Source organism: Vanessa tameamea, chromosome 21, assembly GCF_037043105.1.
Source record: "Vanessa tameamea isolate UH-Manoa-2023 chromosome 21, ilVanTame1 primary haplotype, whole genome shotgun sequence".
In the NCBI taxonomy this organism is placed as follows: domain Eukaryota; kingdom Metazoa; phylum Arthropoda; class Insecta; order Lepidoptera; family Nymphalidae; genus Vanessa; species Vanessa tameamea.
Window position 1 is genome coordinate 2,406,143 of NC_087329.1, and position 23,628 is coordinate 2,429,770.

Sequence of the window (23,628 nt, forward strand, 5' to 3'; positions counted from 1 at the left end):
GAGTGAAGAGTACCTAACTATTATAATTGACAAGGCTGTGACGTCTGAAAATAGGTTGGTTATATCTTTTTAACCGACTTCGAAAAAGAAAGTTATTAAGTCTGTAAATATTATATAAAGTGTATATTTTATGAATCTTGTAACTAATCCGGTGGTCTAGTGTTCAACTGTATTTGAATCCGTGCGGACCCATTGAGTTTTTTAAATAAAAAAGGTTTTGGGATTGTGTTTTACCTAAAACAGAAAGTAAAGCCTGTAGAACTATTCTGTAAGATAAAACTCGAAACTCACCGCAGAACGCGAGCGTGAAATCTTAGAATGTGATATGCGACTTTGATTATAATAATTATAAAATTTATAGGACATATATATAAAAATGGCGTATCACCTTAAACCGGGTGTCGGTATTTGACGAGTGAGATGAGAAGTGGATTCTTACAAAATTGCACTGCCTAATAAACCTGTACTGAAATTTCCAGTCATATCAGATTTATCGTTCCATTGGATTATATAAATATTGATCTGAGCACTGAGTTCAGATTACAAACCTAGGTGCTGACCTAGGTTTGTAATCTAGCCACTAAATCATCGAGACAGTTCGAATAATCGAATAGGAACATAATTAGATGTTAACCCGAATTCGTTAACGAAACAGCGATTCGCTTCTAGCGCTTTAGATCGCTTAACAAACTTTAGTATCCGAAATTTGTAAGCGTATCGATGCTGTGCAACATTCGCTAGGATGGATATCTATACTAATATTACTAAAATTTGTCTGTTCGTCCGTCAATTGCTCTTTCACTCCCAAGCCGGTTAGCGGGCCGGGTCGCTAATATTTTTTATAAGGAAGTAAGTTTTATCCGTGTTTATCAAGTATACTTGGTGGTATACGCCTTCCTTGTTCTGACCACTGGGTTATCGCGACAGTTGTATATATCTATCTCTTTCTAATAGCGGAATAAAAGACATTCTGTATCACTGTTCACATCGATGAGTTGCTAATAAGTATCAATTTTTTTTTGGCGTTAGAGTGATTACCATTGTGAAATACTGAAAGCATTCAACGCGTAGAAATAAATTTTATTGCGTTATATGTTATTCATTTTTATTAATATATGTAAATATTGCAATCAATGAATGATAAAATAGTAACTTGGCTGTATGGTCAATAACCTTTGCCTATTCTGAATGAAATACTTGGTGGTTTCTTGCAAGCCCCTGGGCAGCCGACTCATAATAAATTCTACTTCAAACAATACTTAGTACTGTTGTGTGCCGGTTTGAAAATGAATCAGTGTTATTACAGGGGGTACACCTTCTTAGTTCCAAGGTTGGTGGCGCGTTGGCGATTGATTATGCCCAATGTTTATGAGCTATAGTGACCTTTTTAGGTTGGACCAGTGCACGTAATTCAATGAAAAATGATTGATTTTTAAGATGTTTTTTATTGTTTAATAATTATGATTACAAAGTTATATACGAAATATATTCTTGTAACAATGAGAATTCATTGGGGTCATTCAAACTAATCACAGTCATCTGTTACTATTTGTGTCGCCTTATCTCGAGAAGAAACCAAAAGACGTTCACCTCTCAGACAGTTCAAAATTAAGGCGGACTACATACTTATTACTCATATAAAATAATTTCTGGGAAAAATATAATTTGTTTGTAATATACAATATAATTTAACAGAATTTGTTCTTAAACTAGTCGTAAAATCCATTAAAGAAACGATACTATGCTACTAAGTGAAAAGACTCAATATTATGCTATTAAATTGAAAAGTAATCTGAATGAATGTTATAATTTAAACATTGCACAGAAAGTCGACCATGAAATGTTAACACGTCGTGCGCAAATAAATTCAACTGAATATATAATCTATTATAATTGAATTCTGTTATTAAAAAGAAAACTATTACTTTATTCTTAAAGGACAAGAAGCATGTGTTTTAATTATAAGATAAAAATTAAAAAAATTCTTTAAAACACAAATATCTTAAAATTTTTAAATAGTTTACTCAATTGGAGTTGGGAAGTTAAATATATATACATATTGAGAATAGAGAGTGCACCCCTTGTTAAGTGTATGCACTCACTTGAGAAATATCGCGCAAATAGCGTGTCTATGTGGTCGGACATCGTGGTTCCGGATAGGAAGATATCATAATTATTATAGAATTAATTTCCAGCGTATTCGAGAACTAAAACACGTACAGATCGACAATACCCAGAGCCGGATCTACTATATGGTTTTTTGGGTTTCAAAGTCAAAAATAGACGATAATGCAAATGAATCCATAACTTTATTAAATTAAGCAGATCGTATGGTTTGCAGTCCTGCGAGTCCTGCAATTAATCAAACCCATTCAATTAATTTAATTCAAGTCTACATTCAGATATGTGTTAGGTGGGCCCCTAAGTAGTGTTAGCTCAGGGCCCCCTAAACTTACGGTCCGGCCCTGACAATAACACAAGGAATACACATTACATAGTTAATCTAATATAAACAATTCCTTTAAAAAAAACCACGTGGATCTTTTAATTAATTCATAGTTGTTATTTCTTTGTTATATTTCTAAGCAAGATTATATTCGAATGCTCTTTTAAATATATATATATATAACTTGTACTAATTCCCGTGAACAATGAGACTAAAACTTAGTTTTATGTTAATCTATGAATAATATTATATTATTTTTGAAGATCAATAAATACAAATATTACCTTGCGAAACAAGATGTTTTACAATGTAGCGGCTTCTTTTCATTATAAAAAAACGATAACGCGATATGTACTTAAGGACAATGAAAAAAAAAATTAGGGTATAATCTGTATTAAAATTTAAAATAATTCTTAGTAACTACGAGGCCTGAAAAAAAAAACTAAGAATATAGCTAGTCTGTAATCGTCCTACACTAAATCGGGAACTGTTTCCCCGTAGCCTGTTCTCTTCCCTTGCTTGGGCGCTAGTCGCAGCACGCCCGCGCGCCACGTCGGTCGTGTTCTCCGACACGGGTTTTCGGGAAAAGTTCAATTCTTATTAGTGATTGCAACAGTGTTTATCACGTAAGTGTTCTTTTTTAAATTTATATTAATTATTTTTTTATTGTAAAAGCAAACGTTGCTTATGTTTTATTTTAAATCGTGAAAAGTTATTCGTTATGACTTGAACTATGATTCGATAGATATTAAAAAATAAATAAATATTTAATATTCTTTTTTTAATGTATTTATTTGTTACCATACATTTGTTGGTTGGGTTAATGTTTTTTCAAGCTACAACAATATCTACAATGTATTATTAATGGAATCATTACAATTATAAATAAAACTTATAACATGTACATTAAAGTTAAAAACACTTCATCAATGAACTTAAAACGTTTAAGTTCGTTCAATGAATAACAAACACTTCCAACGATATTAAAGTTGAAGACTCGTGGGCAAAGACAATAACGACATACAATTATTTTTTTTGTATTATCACCGGCCCCATTGTCTACGGTTCTATTTTGAGATAAAACTGATTTTGAATACAAGTAAACAATACAAAAACAATAAACAGATTGGAAACGCTGTGATAAATTTAACTTAACATTTTTTTTAAGCCGAATTCAATTGATATATATTTATTTTTTATCTGTGGGAATGAAAAATATAAGAATTATTTTAGTCCTGTAAAATGATTTCCGAGTTGAGACAGAATTACAATTGTACACCACGGACTACACATTAAAAAAAACCAGGTGTATTAGTAGCAATATATTATTGGAAGCAAAAATAATATCATGTGTTTAATAATTGACTTCTTCTTGATTTAAAAATGTTATTTTTTACAAACAATGTATTTTTTAAATAATATACTTTCCATTTAAAGAGTCTCCCGTTTAAGTTAATATAAACTTTAAAGAACTAGATCTATTAACAATTATTTAAAATCCATTCTATAGATAATATGACCAACTTAAGATTATTGGTTTCTTGTAATATATTGGTTTCTTTGAAAATTGACTATAGACTTCTTGATGGTAGGGCTTTAGGCATGCACGTTTGTGTAGGTACCTTAGTGTGGGTCATTTAGTATAGTAGTTGTCGAGTTCCGGTTAGAAGGGTTTAATGAGTCAATGTAACTACAGGTACAAGGGACCTAACATCTCAGTTTCCTATCTTTTGTGGTTTGACGATTTAACGTAATGAACGAACGAAACACTCGCAACATCCTTAAGTATTAAAGGATGGAATTCGAATCATTCTTAATATATCTGTTTGTAAGCCATATCAAGTGATTGATTAATTAAAAAAAAATGTATGTAATTGAAAAATAAATCATTATAGGAGGATTTTTTTAGTTTTTAGGGTATCACGCAAAAGCTTATAGTTGAAATGGAATTTCCCTACTATTTAAGCATATAGTTTCCGGTCTGATATAGGTTAATATAGTATGTTGTATATTGTTTCATATATGACTTAATATACTAAGCAAAATTTTAAAGATATGAAAAAACTTTGTTCGGGAGCTTTATCGACCTTATATTTATATTAAAATATTTTATATACGAAAGAATGCCATATCGATCCAGTGGCTAGAATAACGCTGAGGTTCTGTATTCGAACCCCAGGTCGAGCCAATGAGAAAACAGCCCGGAGTCTGGAAGCTGGAAATTGTGGAATGTGGACATTCCCGCGCCGGAAAAAAAGAGCTGTTGGACCTACACCAGAACTCTTTGCGATCGTATCGGATTAGAAGAGAGAGAAAATAGATTGTGTTTATGCACACACATTAGCACTGGAATAAGTAATCCGCAGTTGATTATTAAAATTGTCGTTACGACCATATAATATACGAAATACGAAAGCCTCTATTCAATGTGGAGTTGATTAAAGTTTTAAACTTTATTTTTACTAGTATACGTTGATAGATCAGTTATTAAATTATCCATGATATAATGTGACCCTATTCATGGATTAGTAAAATATCACAGCTGAAATACCAATGAATTTATAGTATTAGCGGTTTCGTTGTTTGTCGATAAATAAAATACGATTAATTGAATAGAAGATGACTAGAAGAGCCGAGATGGCCCAGTGGTTAGAACGCGTGCATCTTAACCGATGATTTCGGGTTCAAACCCAGGCAGGCACCACTGAATTTACATGTGCTTAATTTGTTTATAATTCATCTCGTGCTCGGCGGTGAAGGAAAACATCGTGAGGAAACCTGCATGTGTCTAATTTCAACGAAATTCTGCCACATATGTATTCCACCAACCCGCTTTGGAGCAGCGTGGTGGAATATGCTCCATACCTTCTCCTCAACGGGAGAGGAGGCCTTAGCCCAGCAGTGGCAAATTTACAGGCTGATTATGTAATTGAATAGGAGTTTCGTTTGGTCATTTTTGTTCATACGTGTAGCGAGTATAGGTTATTGAAGCATCGAAATACATGAGAATTATTTGCAGGCCTTAATTACATTCAAATGAAAATAAAAATAGTTACTATTCATGGCTTTTGGAATGTTAGGATTAGCAAGAATGTTATCAGGATTTACTCGTTGAATCACAATTCCAATCCTTTGGGTAAAGAAATGAATCATTTCAATTCAAAAACAAATTGTTCTGTTTAAATATACCCATGCTATTTTTTTAAATCATCATTCCAGAAATTTAAATTAATCGCCTGTTCCGAAACCAAGATACCAGTAGTTACTCAACCGTAAACCATAGTTACAGTTAGAGTGATCATATTATTTATACTGGCTCGTTTGTCACTTAGACTAAAACCTAACGCATTATGGTTTAGGGATGGAATTTCTGGTGGGGATTTAAATGTTTTTCCTATGATATGGAGCTGATACTTAGGTATAATTAATATAAGAACTATTTATAGTTCGTATTTCATGTAAATGCTAGTACAGATTACTGATCGTACTAATAATTATTATTACAAACATGGAACTACTACCTGACCGTCTCTACTTCATACGGGTATGTTTGATTCAAAGTTATCACTTCTATTTCACCCCCTTAAAGTTGAAGGTTCTAGTTCTTTGGGGATGTTCACGTTATGAAAGAACACTTTGTATCAAATCTCGACTCTTTAGTCTCAGTAGTTTTGGCCGTGCATTGAAAATAATTTGATCAGTTAAGATAAAAGATTTTATGTTTATGTCGACAGGCCGTCTAGCTATGTAAAACGTCGCAGGTTCGATCCTGACCCCTTGAACTATTGTCGTCCTTAGAACAAATTTTACGCTTAATCGGAGGGGTAAATAGGAATATTAGTAATTCTTTTAAGTGGGGGTATTTCAACTAAAACGATTCTATGAAAATGGATATTTCATGAAAAAATATTCTTAAAAAAATCAATTATAGAATAGATTGAATGATATATATTTGACTGAAATTCGGCCGGAACGGTTAACCAGTGCAGTGTGTGCTTAACACAGATTCAATCTCTATTTCCGTCGGGTTATGACAGTTGAGGAATAGATGACGCACGCGTGTTTATACACACACATTTTTGTCTCCGTTTAACCTCCGTTGAGGTCTGACATGACTGGAATCGGTCACAGGGACATCATTATTATAAACAAACGTAGGTAACGTTAACGTAAACGCGTGAACATGTGATAATTACGCGATCTAACCACTGGGCCATTTCAGCTCTCTTAAGCGTAGAAGAATATACAAAAATGTTTTGCAAAGTCAATTTATATTACTCCAAGTGCCACCTACTTCTCACATATTCTGCCGCTAAACAAAAACACTTAGTATTCTTTTGTTTTGGTTTGACATGACATCTTAGTTCCCAAGTTTGATATTTATTATAGCGGCAATGTCTACGGGCATCGGTGACTTAGCATCAGGTGGCACTTTTGTCTACTCACCTACCTATAAAAGAAAGCCTCACAAGCTGTTATTATGAGTACTTTAGAAGACATAGGCTATCGTAGACTTTTCTATAGATCTTTTTGTGACCTAAGATCTATATATATAAAATCGAAATACCGCTCACTGATTAATCACGAAATCTCAGAAACTATAACATCTACAGACTTGAAATATTTTTTTTTTTTCTTTTTTTTTTTTTTTTTTTTATGTCATAGGTGGCAAACGAGCAGGAGGCTCACCTGATGGAAAGTGACTACCACCGCCCATGGACATCTGCAACACCGGGGGGCTTGCAGGTGCGTTGCCGGCCTTTCAGGTTGGCAGGTGGGTTCCTTATACGGTGTAGATATGAGGTTGGAAGTTTGTGTTTTATACATTTTGCTCGGGCAAAGCCGCAGGTTCAGCTAGTTATCTAACACATTATTTTGATGTAATTCCTAAAGTTCGTTAAAACACCGTTCAAGTACAGTCATTTTGTACTAAATATTTAGGAACACTTACTCGTTTATCAAAATCCGGTGAGTGGTTTCATGCTCCCCCATCCGCGTATTTACCGTAAAAAGGAGTGCAAAGTTACTGTTCCCCGTATTAGTATATCCATTTAATATGTGGAAGGTATCTTAATGTATTTTGGTTTTCCTTGAAAATATAGAGGAACGTCTGCATTTAACAAATGAGAAATGTAATAATATTGATTCCGTTTGTTAGATGTCGCTGGTTGACTGTGACAGTTTTCCCGATACTTTTGTTGATTTACTACTCGAAGATTTATATTAAACTAGCTGTGCCCGCGACTTCGTTCGCGTAGTTGTCGGAAACACTATCATGATTATCGTTTGATTGCTCACGTTGGTTTTTGTTATTATAATCGTCAATAAGATTTAATAATATGTTTTACAGTACTTTAGCGTAGATTATATTTTTAGTTTTATTTTCTTGTGGTAGAAGAACATACTGATTTTGCCCGCAACCCGATCTTGACAACGCGACATATTTACATAGTTGGCCGTGTGAAAAGCAGTCTTGACGTAAATCGATTCCTACGTGTTTAAATGTTTGGCCCTGTGATTTATTAATGGTTACGGCAAAAGATAACTTAATGGGAAATTGAATTCTTTTAAAATTAAAAGGTAAATCATTTGGAATCATTGGGATGCGAGGTATAAGCACTGTTTGACCAACTGCCGGACCAGTCAAAACTGTTGCAACGATCACGTTATTGCGAAGGAATTTTACTTGAAGGCGGGTCCCGTTACATAAATTTGGTGGTTTAAGATTTCTGAGTAAAATTATCGCAGCACCTATTTTTAACTTCAGGGAATGTGGTGGAAGGCCGCTCGGGTTTAAAGAATTGAGAAACTCTTGTGGGTAATGGACAGCATCTTCTTGATCCATTACATTATCAATAGATGTGTAGGTAGTTATATCGCCTGGAAGTTTGGTTAAAATTAGGTCGTTAATTTCGTCAACGCTACTATTTCTCGCCGCCAATATTGCCCTTTGACACATCCATTGGTAATCTTTATTTTCTATTTCGACGATATTAGGGTAAACTTTTGATATTAAATCCTCTATGCTAGTCACTTTTTCTCCTAAATCGCGATCAATTTCAATTTTATTTTCAGAATGAGGTACTTTTCCATTCCCATTTCCATTAAAAGTAACTTTGAAGGAAAATTTGTACTTCCTCCCCCCAAATGTGCTCTCATATTCGTAGATAGTTTTAAGGTATGGACAAATTTCCATAACGGTGAACTTTTAAGGCAAGACCTTACAATGTCTGCTCTAGTTCCTCTTAAAATTACCGGTAAAGTTTGTCTAAATAAATTACCAACATCTGTGTTTTTATTGCTTATTGTTATACGGTCAATTATGACAACCCTTTTCTTAAACATAAAAGAAATATTGTACAATAGTGTACGATTGCGAATATTTTTTTTGTTAACAATTCGATGCAGGTGTATCGACATCTGGATGTAAGACAAAAGAAAAAGTCAATTGTAAATAAATAAATCACAAACAAAATTCATACTCTGCCAAAACAAACAAAACGTTCAACAGGAAATGTAATAGTAAATCTGAATGACTTTTCTTTGTCTTGGATTAGGAGAAAAGTTCATGAATTGTAATACCTGACGGTAGACATGTTTGCTTAAACACTCAATTTTGATTCCAATTTTCTGTCATTATATAGGACCACTATGTACGTATAGGGTTTAAAAAAACATCAAGAAGAAGTGTATTTATCGATAGACCAGATTTACAAATTTGGAGTATATCATATATTTACAAACCTACCTTGGTTGACACCGCCTCCAAAAATAACAATAATTTTAACTATAATATATTATCGTAATAACTTTGCTGACTTTTAAATAGTCTAAATATTTTTAATTTCATTTTACATAGTATAAATCTAAAAAATATTGTGATCATTGTTTGTTATTCATAGGTTTGTGTTAAGTTAGATTTAAAGTGGGTAGGTACATACTTATCTCCTTGCGTGGAAACACAGAACGTACCTACATATTGGTAAGTAGAATAAGTTACTTGATTATTAAGTTGTAGAATAATAAGCAATTATTTTTTACTTTTTAGAGCATATTATTTTTTTTCTCTTTTGAAGTCGGTTTTTTTTTGTCAAAATTTTTGTTTCTAAAAGATTCGGCCGAGTATCGCTAACGTGCTCCTTAGAATTGTTCCGTTCCCTTCCGTACCGTTACTTTGTCATGGATCCTATGCTCAGAACCTTACCAAACTTTCACCATAGTACCCCTGAAGTATATCCTTTATAATAAAAAAAGAATCATTAAAATTGGTTAGCACAATTTTGAGTTATTCACCTATTTATCGCGCACATACATAATGCACATTTAAGACTTATATCGTTTTCATAAGGATACCATCATCGTAACAGGATAAAATTAAAATGGGGCCCCACGGGAAGCACTACCTTACAAACAAAAAAAAATTATCAAAATCCAGTGAAAAGTTATGAGGTAACAGACATATAAAAAAAAAATACAGACGAATTGATAACCTCCTCCTTTTTGAAGTCGGTTGAAAACAAACAATATTAACTTAAACGTAATAAGATAAACAAACCGAACAATAAGAAGTTTAGATTGTTTCTCCTTTGGTGTTATTATTTCATAAGGTGATTATAGTACAACCGTGTTGAAAATGCTTGAACGTAATAGAAATTACTTGAAATATTGAACTACTAATTTATTTGTGTAGTCATTTTAAACGATATTCACCTATTTGCTTATTTGCATAATTTATTTTCTCAGTGATGATTAATCTGCATCGGTGAAAGTATCGCTCGCCATTTTGAACTTTTTTACGTGTGTAATGTAATTTTTATACCTTATTTATACCGTGAAACGTTTGAATTGTTTACTTGCAAAGTACGAAGGAATGTTCATTGAAATTTTATCTTATATCGTAAGTTAAAACTACAGCAGATTATGATTTAAATGTAACCGATTTTAAACGATAAAAAATAATGAGCAAATAAGCTGATAACAAAACCTAATTTTGATAAATAATTTAACTATTAAGAATGTTAATTTTTTTAAGTCGTTATGTGCATTGCTACTTCGCAGAACTACACCGCGGGTGAGAGTGGCGAGCGCGGCGGCGGGGCTGACCCGCCTCCCCCTCATCCGCCGCCGCGCCCCGCCTGCTAGCACACTCTTAACAAATAGACATATAGTGTCACGGACTTTTTTTTTATTATTAAAAGAGGAATATATCTTTCATACACATTTTTTGAGTAACTTAAAACGTTTATGCTGCGCACGCATCGAAAGTCCATAAATGTGAATAATTTTCCCCGTTTTTGCAACATTTCTCACTGTCGCTGCGCTCCTATTGGTCGCAGCGTAATGTTATATAGCCTAAAGCCTTCCTCTATAAATGGACTATTCAACAAAAAAATAATTTTTCAAATCGGACCAGTAGTTCCTGAGATTAGCGCGTTTAAACAAACAAACAAACAAACTCTTCCGCTTTATATATTAGTATAGATTTCTAAACGACCAAATAATGATAATAGATTGCACGACGGTTTAAACCCAGTGGCAGTTTTGGATTTAATTAAAATTTGAAAATAACAAACGTAAAATATGAATAAAGTATTTTTTATTCGTTACCATTCTCAAGACTCGTTCGTCGCAGTATGTTTCATATTATACCTATTAAAAAAGGCTTAGATCCCTGCTCGTATCAATATCCCTCGAGAGACAAGGGTATCCTTTAAGAAAACCTTAAACGAATAAACTTGAATTCCGCATTTTGATACATTAGACGTCGGTTTTGATTTGAACTATGTATTAAATATAAAGTCGAAATATATTTTATTTTAGTTCTAAATTTCACCTTTGGCGTTTCCTAGTTGGTAGGGGGTAGGATAAATTGATTAATAAGGCATATTACTAATACAAGATTATATGTATGATAAAAAAAGCGTTGATCTCCAGGATATATACAAACATAATTGTACTTTATTGACATACTCAGTAATTAAAATGGTGAAATGAGTACATACTGAGTTTCTTGCCGGTACTTCTCCGTAGAATCTACTCTACTACCGGTGGTGATTTACATTTGATTCAACAGTGTAACATGACGCTGCTTTTATGAGCCCACTTGAATCAAGAATACTTTAATTTTAATGTTAGAAATGATTTTCGGGACAAATGTAATCTATATACTTTTCCAGAGAATATTATAAGTATCTATGAGCCAAGATTCATTCAGATCCGTTCAGCCGTTATCGTGATTCAGACAAAAGTTTGAACAAACATCCATCTATCCAATGTTTCGTATCCACAACAGCGCGATTTTTAAGACATTTTCTACATCGCACAACCGCTCTGTGGAACCAGCTTTCGCCGGCGGTTTTTCCGAACCGATACGACTCGGGAACCTTCAAGAAAAGAGCGTACTCCTTCCTAAAAGGCCGGCAACGCACCTGCAACCCCCCCGGCGTTGCAGATGTCCATGGGCGGTGGTAGTCACTTTCCATCAGGTGAGCCTCCTGCTTGTTTGCCAACTCTAACATAAAAAAATAAAATAAAATAAAGAACTAAATACCCTGTCCAAGTTAGCTTGATCTTTTTGACAGACAGGCTAGTGATGAGAAACAGAAAATATTACATATACTTATAACAGTCGATGGAACGATGGAATGCGTAATTCAAATTAGAATTCAATTTTTTTAAACTTATTTTTCTAAAAAGAGTTATACCAGCTAAAGAGACCCCAACCACTAGCCAAAGAGACCCCAATCAAAACCCGTTCGTAACAATAACTTAACAATGATCTTTAATAAGGATATTTGTAATTGATATTTGTAGCAGTTACTGCCTGTTATTCGCGTCCCTACCGTCCGACCGATGTAACATTGTACAAGCGTCTATTATTTTCAGTGTTTCTATTTAAATTTTACTTTGCAGCTATATAATAGAAAAAGTCTTCAAATTTTCGGATAACGCTTGAATCTTTACGAACTTTTGTATTATATGTATATTTTTTAAATAATTTTATCATTTTTAAAATCTTTAAATTAAGAAAATAATATGTTCGTCATTGCAAAGTTATGTCGATCAGAAAAATTTACGTCTGTCAAAAAGATCAAGCTATCTTGTACGGGGTATGACAGCGTTTTTCTGTATGTGTGCGTTCTGTCGGAATTCGTCGCACACGTAACAAATACTCGAAATGTTTGAACCAATCTACTGCATTATGATAGTGTATCCGCGTGAAGTGCGTCGTCACTCAGGACGCACACTATGAACGCTATTTCGATGTTTGTATCCATAAACTACCTATTATTTAGAGGAGTGAGTGTAACAATGTTGTGTCTTCTTCTTTTGAATATTAAATCAATGATGAAAGAAAGAGAAATAATGTTTAACTGTGTACGATATGGGAAATTGACGAAAGATTATACACACCGGTAACACTAACGGTACTTATAAATATTGATTAGGGGGTGTGTGAAAGTCATTTGTCATTTCACGATCGTGTTCTGCAGTGAATATCGAGTTTGTTCTCACAGAATAACTCCACAGATATATCATGTATCTGAATATATCATGATCAAGACTAAAACATGGTATTCATAAGTATCCAAAAGGTAGTACTGTTTTTTATTTTATATTCAGTGTACACACTACTCGACCACGGACGTCGTCGAGTAGTGTGTACACTGGTTGAAATGAGTACGCCACTCCGAGGTCCCGGGTTCGAATCCCGGCCGAGTCGATGTAGAAAAAGTTCATTAGTTTTCTATGTTGTCTTGGGTCGGGTTGTTTGTGGTACCGTCGTTACTTCTGATTTTCCGTAACACAAGTTCTTTAGCTACTTACATTAGGATCAGAGTAATGTTTGTGATGTTATCCAATATTATTTATTATTATTTGTTGGCAGACAAGCAAAATGTTATGGTATGTTGTCGCCTATAGATATATCATTGTGTTAAATATAAACCATCACTCATATCGCCAATGCGCCGCCAACATTGGAACAAATATGTTACGCCCGTGCCGGTAGTCATACTGTACCCACCCTTCCAAAAGAAATGGGCGTGGTTTAGTCGTGAAATCAGAACAGACTTAATCACTTTACTCTCGCATTTATAATATTAGTACAGATAACCCTTAATGTACTTAAAAACCAATCAAACTCAAGTTATTTTACTTAGAACGGAACTTAAGACTAAATCACAAAAGTTAGAAAATTGTTGTAGCATGTCGTGAAGTCTTACTTTGACGATGTGACATAATGTTGTCCATAAAGTAACATATATATAACTTAACATACTATACTCTATTCCAACTATAACAGGAAACGCCGAGTGTAAAACATTTGCCAGCAAATTGACGCGATATCATTGGTTGAGAGCTTGATTAATATATAATATTCACTATGAATTTCCGATAAAATGGCGATTTGAACGTCGACGAAATTGCTATGGGAGTTTTGGAAGTAAAATTGAAGTGAAAATAAGTGTCTAAGTGCAATAGTTTTGCATCATAAATAAAGATATATTAATCATAAACTCTTAGTAGTGCACAATATAGCTGAGTTATTAGCATATCGCACGAAATACGTAAATCTAAGGTTTGTTTATCTTTTTTCCTACTTTAGAATAGGCTATATGTATGTATTTATATTTTTTAATATGTAGTAAAGCTTCTGTGCGAGTCTGTATCGGTTACACCCTCTCAAGTTCTCCAGACAAATATCAGTACTTGGTATTTTTGTGTTCCGGTTTTAAGGGTGAGTAAGCCAGTGTGACTACAGGCATAGGGACATAACATCTTAGTTCCCAAGGTTGGTGGCGTATTGGCGATGTAAGGAATGGTTAATACTTCTTACAGCGACGTTGGCTATGGGCGGTGGTGACTACCGTTAAGTAACACATTTGCCGTCTGCCAAACAAAAAAAGGCAACGCTACATTTGTTTTGTGAGTGAAAAAAAAAGAATCCGTCTCGATATGTAACACCCACCAGTGATATATTCTACTGACAAATAGCAGTACTTGGTATCGTTCTGGTTTGAATGGTGAGTGAGGGGGGGGGGGGGATAATTCTACTAATTTATAACGCTCATGATATGTTCCCGATATTGTTTCGATGCAACGTCGTTTCTGACGGCACATCTTTTAGTTGCCAATGTTGGTGGCGCATTGGCGATACAAGTGAACGTATGGTTAATTAGTATGATTAGTCACCACCAGGTAGCCCATTTATTCACCTACCTACTTTATAAATAAAAACAAATCGGTGTCTAAACTTTGGACTAGGATTTACGATCGGTTTTCTTTTTCATATCAAAACATTCAATATTAAAAGGAAAAAGAAAATCGTTCTGATGATTTACGAGTGACGTTTGAGTTGCTATACAACGAAAGTTTGTAAACCGGTTTCCCCGCCGGGGAGCCGGACCATTTAAAGGTAATAAGAAAAAAAAAAAAGAAACATTTTTTGTCATACTAAATAATTGGTTTGTGTGAATTGGTGTTGTATTCATATAAAATACCCAATAATAAGTTAAGATAGATTATAACTGTTTTATAAGCCTCTTATATTATTTTGCCGAGATGGGCCGATGGTTAGAACGCGTGCATCTAATCAGATGATAGCGCGTTCAAACCCAAGCAAGTACCACTGAAATCTCCAGTGATTAATTTGTCTTTGTTAATTCATATCGTGCTTGAGGAAAACATCGTGAGGAAATGCGTGTGTCTGATTTCAATGAAATCCTGTCACATGTGCATCCACCAACCAACATTCAGCGTGGTGGTACAAGCTCCAAAACATCGCCTCAAAGGGAGAGGAGGCCTTAGCCCAGCAGTGGGAAACTTACAGGCTGTTAATGTATGTATCTTCACACGATGACGAAGGACGAACGACGTCCGCGATAAATTATTTTTTAATCAATAAACTTCACAAATCTTAAAGAGAGAGCACGCCGTAGCCCAGCAATATGTAGGAGATTAAAAGCAGAATATTTTTTTTTTAATTTTTAACTACTACATATATGCTGTCCTTTAAATAAACAATTTTAGAGTTATTAAAAAAAAAAAACACAAATATTAGATAAATACTTCCTACGATAAAAAAAAACGGTTCATAGTTCAACAAACTTTTTAAGTGATTGTTAACTGTGTCAATATACGTATATTTATAAACAAATTGATAGTTCATTGACTATTATTATAACGACTAATAAATAATTAAACATATTCATTATTTATTTATACATTTTATGATACGTCAAAATGCACAGATTAAAAATTAAATTGAAATACGTACAGACACACAATGTGTGGTAGCAAAGTATCATTCAGATAGACTTTCTTTACTGAACTTGGAATTGAACTATTTAATGTCAGAGTATAAGGTGTCAAAAGATTATGAATAATAAATACTTTTACTTTATACTTTTACTTTACTTAACAAGATGATACTTGGTGCTATGTACCACACATTCGTCACGTATTCTACTGCCAAACAGAAATACTACTAATATACTATACTATAGCAATAATACTAGTATTGTTGTGTTCTGGTATGAAGGATGAATGAGCCAGTGTTGCTATTCGGACATTTCATTCTCTCTCTCTTTCAATCTGTCTCCTTCTATTGTATACGTTTTTATGTAATACTAGCTGAACCTGCGGCTTTACCCGCGCGAAATTAATAAAAGACATACTTCCAACCGTCCGTTTTACTTCCTTAAGGGTGGAGTTTCGTAGAAACCGGATGATTAAAATTCTTAGCGGATGTCTACACCCTATAAGAAATTTGTCAAATTTCAAGTTTGTAGGTGTCACAGTTTCTGATCACAGGAACAGCCTGTAAATTTCCCACTGCTGGGCTAAGGCCTCCTCTCCCTTTGAGAAGGTTTGGAGCACGCTGCTCCAATGAAGGTTGGTGGAATATGCTCCAAACCGTCTGTTTCTGATATTTCGTGATTAATCAGTGAGTGGTGTTTCGTTTATGTACGTATATATGGAAGATTACCGTTACTCTTCTTTTTGTTCTTGTTTTAATTCACTCGGGATTTTTAATAACAATTTTTTAATTGTGTCTGTTATTACATGATGTACGGAGAAAGCAACTTCGTTACAACCGGTCCCGGTTCGTTTTACCGGTAGAAAGCTACATTATCCCGAGGAAAGGGGTATAAATTATATTTATATCAAAACATTTTGCGTTATTAATGAATTACTTCGGTACAGAGCGTCAATTAGAGCCGAGATGGATCAGATCCAGACAAGCACCTCTGAATTTTCATGTGCTTAATTTGTGTTTATAATTCATCTCGAGCTCGACGGTGAAGGAAAACATCGCGAGGAAAAATGCATGTGACTGATTTCAATGAAATTCTCCCACATGTGAACCCGCATTAAAGCGGCTTGGTGGAATATGCTCCTAACTTCCTCGAAAAGGGAGAGGAGAAATTTACAGGCTGTTAGTATTATAATTATATTTAGAGTGTCAACATTCTCGTTCAACCGTTTGCTTATTCAGCGCTGACGTTAGGGAGGGGCGCGATGGGACAACTACTCAGGGCGCCAAATTTGGGAGGGCGCTGAGATCTGGAGTCTCCTGCCTCCCGTCCTACATACACCCAATATTCCATGCATATCTTTAGAGTCGGTCTTCGACTCGTTGAATTTACGCTCGCTACGTACGGAATAAAGGTCTTCGTACGTATTCTAAGGGCCGTCTTTGACCTGCCCAGTCCAACCCTGGCCAAAGACCGACGACCAAATAAAAGGGCGCCGAATGCATATGCAGCCCGGGGCGCCTAGATGGTTAAGGCCCTGTTTCGATTACACTAATATATCAATCCAGTTGCGGTTCGGTCGAAGTTGGATCGGAACATAACCGGGATCGTATCAATATCGATATAAGCAAGTTGAATTGACCCTAACTTACAATTAAGCTGAGGTTTATTTTGGTGAGAAAGAGTCAAAGTTGAATCGGAACAGAATCGGTATATCATAATCGTTGACAGTATAATTGAGCCGAAGCCCAGGACGAAGCCGGGGCGGGGCACTAGTTGTGTAAATATCTATTGGATGTGTCAATGGACAACCTTTAACCGCAGCTGGTCATTAAATGTTAACCCGACCGCATTATTCACTTAGCAATATAACGAGCTTCGCTTCATTAAAATAAATTAAAGCTATTTACTTTAATGAAAACAGTTCTGGCTCATTTTTATTTGTACGTTTTAAATTTATTTGGAGGTTGGCCTTTGTGCAACTTGTCTGGGTAGGTACCATATATCAAAAATCAAAATCAAATTATACTTTATTCAAGTAGGCTTTTACAAGCACTTTTGAATTGTCATTCAGTTCGGAATGTAGATTCTACCGAAAAGAACCGGCAAGAAACTCAGTAGTTACTCTTTTTCAACATCTAAGAATACAGTCATGTTAGTAAAACACAATTATATGTGTATGTTATGTCTCCTAGCTGGAAGTCAACAAGCGTTAACTCCACGCTTTTTTATCATCTATATAATCTTGTATCGAATAATATGCCTTCTTTACCAATGTCTTTTTTACAAATGACTTGAATCTGAAATATATGAAATATGAAACGGCAAATTTAAAAATGTCTGCGGAATTTTATTAAAGAAACGAATACCTTGCCCCAAGAATGATTTATTCCGCAAATTTTTCTTCAATAATAATAGATTTATTTATTATTATTGAAGAAGACTTTGCGGAGTCGGAAACTTTGCGTTCTAAGCTTGTCCTTACTTCTTGCACATATAATGGTTACCACTGATTATATTAAAGTGATCAATGCTACCGTGAATATACATAATACTGTTGTAAATATATTGTGACGCAACAGTGGGTATTCCTAATTTGTTAAAAACATCCCAAAGAGTCATCTGTCATCATATATATCATTACATCAAACAGCAATACTTAGTATTATTGCGTTGTGAGTGTTATTACAGGCTTATGGGACATATAATCTTAATTTATAACGTTGGTGAGGCATAGGTGGTATGATCCCCACCGACTACGTTCTGAGCCGAGGTGCGATCTCATAGGAGACACCCTCAGGACGAACGTCACTCTCGAGCCCAAAAGGGTTCACCTTAAGGCAGAGTCTTAGCACTCGCCCCAACGTTCGGTGACGCTGTAAAGGCCAGTAGGGCCAACAACAATACACAAATACAGATAAAAAGGTGGTATGGAGAATGGTTGACGTACTCTCACAGCGCCAATGGCTATGAGGAGTGGTGAATATCCACCATCAGGTGGTCCAAAAAGAGCTCAACTGGTGTACCTTGAAGGCTAGAACTGTGAGCATGAAGTTAGCCTAGATTAGGCGATGAAATTTCGTATAGAAGTTTGTTATTTTCAAAGTTAGAAACATGAAAGCCTCGTGGACTTTTGTTATGTGTTTATTTGAGTGAAACTACTTTTTCGACGTGACCAAAAGTTAACAACAAGGGCCGGAGCAGGTTTTCAGAAAGCTCTTAACATTCGAGAATAGCCGGATTGTTCCTGAGATATTGGCGTTGGGAAAACCCATCGGGCACACGTCTTGTTCATAAATATTTAAAAAAAAAACGAATATCTAGTTAAACATTTTGTAGATGTTGTGCATATTTTCTACAAGATTTTTTCATAACTCGTGAATTTTAAAAATTCGACTTAAATCACGGCAAATTCATCGGCGCTCTATTCAATCACAAAGACGCGTTCGTCCTTGTCCGTCGTTAAATTATTATTGATATTAATTAAGTGTTGATCATGCTTACAAGATGTCTTAGTGTGCGTGGAACGTATAAAACAAAGTCGCTTCCCGCTGTCTGTCTGTTCCTACGTATGCTTCGGTCTTTAAAACTATGCAACGGATTTTGATACGGTTTTTTTTAACAGATAGAATGTTCCAAGAGGAAGGTTAATATGTATCATATATATAGTAGAGAAACACTGATAATTTGTAAAAACTGTCGTAAAGAAACATATTATTTTGCGCTTACTTTGCAAACGCTGGCTGAATCTTAATCAAAATAAGGTAAAAAAATGCAGGGACGTAGCGGTTTGTATTGTCTTATGACAAAGCTGTGAACGTTGTATATAAACAAATTCTGTAGTATATTTTGTATCAGCATTGCAATATGTGCAACGTGAAAGCAACTTTGTCTGGCTGACTGTGACGCTTTCACGATTAAATTACTATGTCGATTTTGATGAAATTTGGTACGAAGCTTGAACCCCAAGGACGGATATAGGCTATGATGATTTTGCATATAAGTTCTTAAAGCATTTTCGTTACTAAACGAATTTCACGTGGGCGAAACTGCGGTTTCAACTAGTTTGGTGTGAAAATCATCAGACAAACAGTATTTCTTTCATTGCTCCAGTAAAAGGAATTAGGGTTGGTCAAAGAATGAAAACATTTTGGTAAAATGGAAATGAAAATCGCTTGCAGACCAATTTAAAAATAAATCATTTATACAATGATAAATAAATTGTTATATATTTCTTTCGGTTCTTTTCAGACCTGAGGTGTTTCTTTCCGAATCGGTAGTAGAATATTGACAATTAATAAGAAAGGGTGATACTTCTATGTTGAATAAAGATAATATTTCATTTTAAATACTTTATTAGATACATTTCTAGTTCATAAATAAACAAGACTTTTAACAGGGTAAAAGTAAGATCTGATCGTAATATAATTTTATATTACAGACACACCATTTCTAAATGATTTCCTGTTCTAGAACACTTAAGTGTTATAAGGCCCTTGTATCCTGTTGTGTGATTTAGTGCTGTAGTTATATAATTTATTATACTAGGACACTATCTTTTTATGAGGTTAATTCATATAAAATGGCCGCATAAAATAATTAGCCTTTGAGTCGACTGACAAGTAGATTTATCATTTTTATTACTTCAAACAAGATATAGGATGAAATTATTCTGTCTTTACCAAAAAACTTGGATGGTTTTCCGTCAAACACAAGCTTTATTTTTGAGTCACTTTTATCAGCGGTTTTTGAGAATGTGTTCTCAACTCAAATAACGTAACAATAGTCTCCACTAAAGTTGTCGCTTATTAAGAACTTTTTTTTTATGGCAACATAAGATATAAAATCTTAGTTATCAAGGTTGATGATGTAATACCCACTAACCATCAAGGTCACAACCATCTATTTGTTTGAAAAAAAAGAGACCTCTGGTTTTGACTAAGAGAGATATAAAGGCTTGATACTTTAAGTAACAACAATATTCCATGTTCAAGGGTTTTAAGTTAATAATTATTACAATTTGATTATAGCTCCACACGAACTCTCTTCGGGTAAATTTAGACTCGTAACTAATTGTTAATTGTACCAGTTCATTAACCAATAAATAAAGTCACTTCTCGTTCGAGTTGTTACCGCTTTTAATGACATTTCTGCTATACGGGTTGAAGTTGTTACATAACAAAATCCAGGTACAATTTAGAAGGATTACGAATAATTGATAATTGTTAAATAGCAACCCCCAAGAGACGGCTGAGGTCTTCCCTGAGTGATACATCTTAAATTGAACTCGACAATATTTATTCTAATCAAACTTTCATCACACAATCAGTGTTTCTCTACAATATTGAGCATGTATTATACATATAAACCTTCCTCTTGAATCTATCTATCTATTAAAAACGCATCAAAATCCGTCGTGTAATTTTAAAGATCTAAGCATACGTAGAGACAGACAGCAGCAAGCGACTTTGTTTTATACTATGTAATGATATAAATTGTCTGGTACATAAAAACTCTGTAACCATTCCACTGTAACCAACCACTGTGAAGGTCTGTAAACATTCTCAATAGAGGCTATCTGATATTTATTTTCTCAAACCGTGTTGTTTTAAATATTGATGATAGAACTGCATGTTTTTTATTACAGATCATTAATTATAATTCGACATATTTATTTTGACAATCAGCAACGGTTCACAATTTGATGTTAGATCGCAAATCCTTCTTAATTATAAGAGTTAATAACATTTCATCCTATTTGAAGTTTAACTTTTTATCATCTTTAGGGTCTTTTCCATTTAGGCTCGTTTGTATATTATTTCGCTAAACTAAAATTCAAAAACTTTAAAACAAACTAAATAAGAAAGTTCCTTGAACTCGTCTCTAGACGACTAACTTTCCCGTGTAAACTTTTAATCTTAATTAATATGGAAATCAGACCGTGTGTTGAAAAGTTAAAGAATTTTAGGAGATTTATAATTTATGTTAAGGCTGTTTGTTGTAATTTCTCGTTAGAATTCTGCCGACATCCACTGGGAAGTGGGAAGTGCTGGCATGTAGTTTTTTTTTAAGCAAATTGATATGTTGATGTAACTCTAACTGATAACGCCCATGGCTGGAGAAAGTCTAGCCGCTTTAAGCGGGATATGTTTTAGAATACGATAGTGTGCACGATACGTACTCTATGTAGCATCAATACCAATCCTTAGTATTATGAAACGGCAAATTAAACAGGACCGGGCTTCACGTCCTTTCGAGGCACGGGAATGTAACTCTGCCAACTAGATTCCGGGCTGTCTCTGTGACCTTTTTTGACAAAATTTGCAATAAAATTTTAGTGGACTGATCCGGAGTTTTCTCCAGTACCTGTGGACATCGAGGAATTTTCTGAGTCAGTGATCTTAATGAATACTCGTAGAAGGAAATCACTAGAAACAAGTCTAGACACGCGTAGAAATATGCTTTTATTTTTTTAAAACGGTTATTCGATGTAAATACAAATTAAGTTCTGTATAATTTTACCGATTCATAAAATCAAATCATTTGTTAAAAAAAACATAAATAAATAATAAGGCATACTCAACACAAAACTGTATGTATGATAAAAAAGCGTGGAGCTAATGCTTGTTAACTTTCAAGCAGGACATATTATATATTTAATTAACATAATGTATTTCGAATGTTGTAAAAGAGTAACTTCTGAGTTTCGCGCTGGGTCTTCTCGGGCTTACATTTCGGACCGGTTACTTTTAATAAGATTCTGTAAATTAATGATTCAAATATGCTTAGAAAAGCCTACTCGGGTAAAGTATATTTTGATTTTCATATGCACACCAATCCGATACGACGTATCTAGTCGTATTTTATTTCATACAACGTTTCAATTTAATTGTTTGATATACGAATGCATACGTTTCGGGAAAAAAATAATGGAATTACTACGTTTTAGTTCAAACAAAATAAAATTCATGTAAAGTTGTTTGTATGTGTGTGTGCGGTCAAAGAAAAATCGACTTTAATCATTGAAGTTACAATACATTTTAACATATGACATGTTACGAATGTTTGTGGCACATTGACAATGTAAGTGACGCCTAATATTTCTTACAGTGTCATGTCTACGGGCCGTGGTGACCACTTACCATCAGGTGGCCCATATGCCCGTCTGCTTAAGTATATCATAAATTAAATTAATAAAAAATTAAGATTACATTTCCTTTGATTGCGTAGACTTTGAATCCCTCATACCTTGTAGGTATTTGATTAAAATTACGTGTCTCATCTTAGTCGGTTTTAAAATTATTTAAAAAAAAAGTACATTACATACATTAGCAGCCTGTAAATTTCCCACTGCTGGGCTAAGGCATCCTCTCCCTTTGAGGAGAAGGTTTGGAGCATATTCCACCACGCTGCTCCAATGCGGGTTGATGGAATACACATGTGGCAGAATTTCGTTGAAATTAGACACATGCAGGTTTCCTCATGATGATTTCCCTCACCGCGGAGCACGAGATGAATTATAAACACAAATTAAGCACATGTAAATTCAGTGGTGCCTGCCTGGGTTTGAACCCTAAATCATCGGTTAAGTTGGACGCGTTCTAACCACTGGGCCATCTCGGCTCTTAAAAAAAGTAAAATAATTAATCAAAAATAAGTTTATTAATATATTTAATGTTATATAAAGAGAGGGAAACGTCCCTTGGATATAGAACTTCGTTTCCAAAAATATATGTAAATAAAAAACAATACTTTATTGTGTCCAAAAAAAGTAGTATCCAAGATCGTGATCGGCATAAGACCTTAGACCTTCATTCCATCAAGCTTAAAGCTTAATAGATTTTTTTGTACGGTCGAGTTAGTTTAAATGGTGTTTTGTATTCGGGTCCTCGAGTTCAAAACCATTGTTACGAAGGGACGAAA

General features: G+C 34.4%; 1 protein-coding gene across 1 annotated transcript in view; it reads left to right on the forward strand.

The window, feature by feature from the left end:
* The first annotated feature begins 2,968 nt into the window (after window positions 1-2,968).
* Vex (vexed) overlaps window positions 2,969-23,628 on the forward strand; it is a 77,248-nt gene continuing 56,588 nt past the window's right edge. The window contains exon 1 of the mRNA XM_064218327.1: window positions 2,969-3,072. The gene's annotated coding sequence lies outside the window, so the exon portion shown is untranslated. The remainder of the gene's footprint in view (window positions 3,073-23,628) is intronic.